The 2,500-nt window shown below is 46.2% G+C and overlaps 1 non-coding gene across 1 annotated transcript; it reads right to left on the reverse strand.

Annotated features, from left to right (window-relative positions):
- Positions 1-2,215: 2,215 nt before the first annotated feature.
- Positions 2,216-2,288, reverse strand: TRNAM-CAU (transfer RNA methionine (anticodon CAU)). The gene has a single exon. It is a non-coding gene; the product is annotated as a tRNA-Met (tRNA).
- Positions 2,289-2,500: the final 212 nt, after the last annotated feature.

The following is a 2,500-nucleotide window of genomic DNA, read 5'->3' on the forward strand; positions in this document are numbered from 1 at the left end:
AGGATCGAACTCACGACCTTCAGATTATGAGACTGACGCGCTAGCTGCTGCGCTAACGAGGCCAATTAGTGAAAGTGATATGTGTGTCATAGCTGGCCACCATACTTGGAAGCTGATGGCGGTGGCACATCTTTTTTTCCCTTTGGTTTTCTCTATTTTTCACAAAACAAGGCAGCTAGCTTTCCCATATGGTCTAGCGGTTAGGATTCCTGGTTTTCACCCAGACGGCCCGGGTTCGACTCCCGGTATGGGAAATGTAAGTCCTTTTAACGACCCGCACACTCCTAGTGCTGAAACCTCAAAGCTGTTTTTCCATTGTAACCTCCAATCATTCCCTTGTTGTCAAAGTACCAAGGGTCAAAGCCAGGGATGCAGACAAGACAGGTCAAGCCGGGTCAGGACAGGAAATGAAATACTATCAGGAACACAGGAACTCACAGGGCAAGCTGAAGTTCATCCAGCAACTAATGGCTCGTGCACGCGCTTTGGCGTACGTATATGCGCACTGGCACATGAATTTTCACACATGAATAATATCAGGATCACAGGAACTCACAGGGGAAGCTGAAGATCATCCAGCAACTAATGGCTTATGCTGCTAGCTTTAAATAGGCCACTGGGCACCAGAAATTGTCACGCATTGTGTGCGCTTTGGCGTACGCACATGCATACTAGCACATGAAGTTTCTCGGCCGTTCTCGCTCTTCTGCACATTTGCATTGGCAAATATCTATGTGCCAATCTTCTGCAAACCATTCTCTGACAGAGACATCATCTTTTTTTTCCACACCTTTGAAAAAGCCCTTTTGAATTCCTCGGTGCTTTGTTCTTTCTGTGTGATGAAACTAAGGGAAGCATGTCACATAGATGGAAAATGCCTCTGTTGTTCCAGGATGAGTAGACATTGTATCTTGCAAGGTCTGTTGGATGCAGAGCTAAAGATTTTAGCTGGGTGGAATATGGTGGAAGGCAAAAGAGCACTGAAAGCTTGATCTTCCGGTCAATTTTCCATCCATATGGTTTCCTACAAGACCTAAGGGATGAAGAGTAGTGTTTTTCATAGATTAAGGACCCCAAGGCTCACAAAATGGTTAGAGAGTAGTGCCCCGTGTGAGGATCGAACTCACGACCTTCAGATTATGAGACTGACACGCTACCTGCTGCGCTAACGAGGCCAATTAGTGAAAGTGATATGTGTGTCATAGCTGGCCACCATACTTGGAAGCTGATGGCGGTGGCACATCTTTTTTTCCCTTTGGTTTTCTCTATTTTTCTCAAAACAAGGCAGCTAGTTTTCCCACATGGTCTAGCGGTTAGGATTCCTGGTTTTCACCCAGGCGGCCCGGGTTCGACTCCCGGTATGGGAAATGCAAGTCCTTTTAACGACCCGCACACTCCTAGTGCTGAAACCTCAAAGCTGTTTTTCCATTGTAACCTCCAATCATTCCCTTGTTGTCAAAGTACCAAGGGTCAAAGCCAGGGATGCAGACAAGACAGGTCAAGCCGGGTCAGGACAGGAAATGAAATACTATCAGGAACACAGGAACTCACAGGGCAAGCTGAAGTTCATCCAGCAACTAATGGCTCATGCACGCGCTTTGGCGTACGTATATGCGCACTGGCACATGAATTTTCACACATGAATAATATCAGGATCACAGGAACTCACAGGGGAAGCTGAAGATCATCCAGCAACTAATGGCTTATGCTGCTAGCTTTAAATAGGCCACTGGGCACCAGAAATTGTCACGCATTGTGTGCGCTTTGGCGTACGCACATGCGTACTAGCACATGAAGTTTCTCGGCCGTTCTCGCTCTTCTGCACATTTGCATTGGCAAATATCTATGTGCCAATCTTCTGCAAACCATTCTCTGACAGAGACATCATCTTTTTTTTCCACACCTTTGAAAAAGCCCTTTTGAATTCCTCTGTGCTTTGTTCTTTCTGTGTGATGAAACTAAGGGAAGCATATCACATAGATGGAAAAGGCCTCTGTTGTTCCAGGATGAGTAGACATTGTATCTTGCAAGGTCTGTTGGATGCAGAGCTAAAGATTTTAGCTGGGTGGAATATGGTGGAAGGCAAAAGAGCACTGAAAGCTTGATCTTCCGGTCAATGTTCCATCCATATGGTTTCCTACAAGACCTAAGGGATGAAGAGTAGTGTTTTTCATAGATTAAGGACCCCAAGGCTCACAAAATGGTTAGAGAGTAGTGCCCCGTGTGAGGATCGAACTCACGACCTTCAGATTATGAGACTGACGCGCTACCTGCTGCGCTAACGAGGCCAATTAGTGAAAGTGATATGTGTGTCATAGCTGGCCACCATACTTGGAAGCTGATGGCGGTGGCACATCTTTTTTTCCCTTTGGTTTTCTCAATTTTTTTCAAAACAAAGCAGCTAGTTTTCCCATATGGTCTAGCGGTTAGGATTCCTGGTTTTCACCCAGGCGGCCCGGGTTCGACTCCCGGTATGGGAAATGCAAGTCCTTTTAACGAC

The sequence above is a fragment of the Lithobates pipiens genome, unplaced genomic scaffold (genome assembly GCF_037356315.1).
Source record: "Lithobates pipiens isolate NorthernLeopardFrog02 unplaced genomic scaffold, aLitPip1_a1.2 Scaffold_8, whole genome shotgun sequence".
Classification (NCBI taxonomy): Eukaryota; Metazoa; Chordata; class Amphibia; order Anura; family Ranidae; genus Lithobates; species Lithobates pipiens.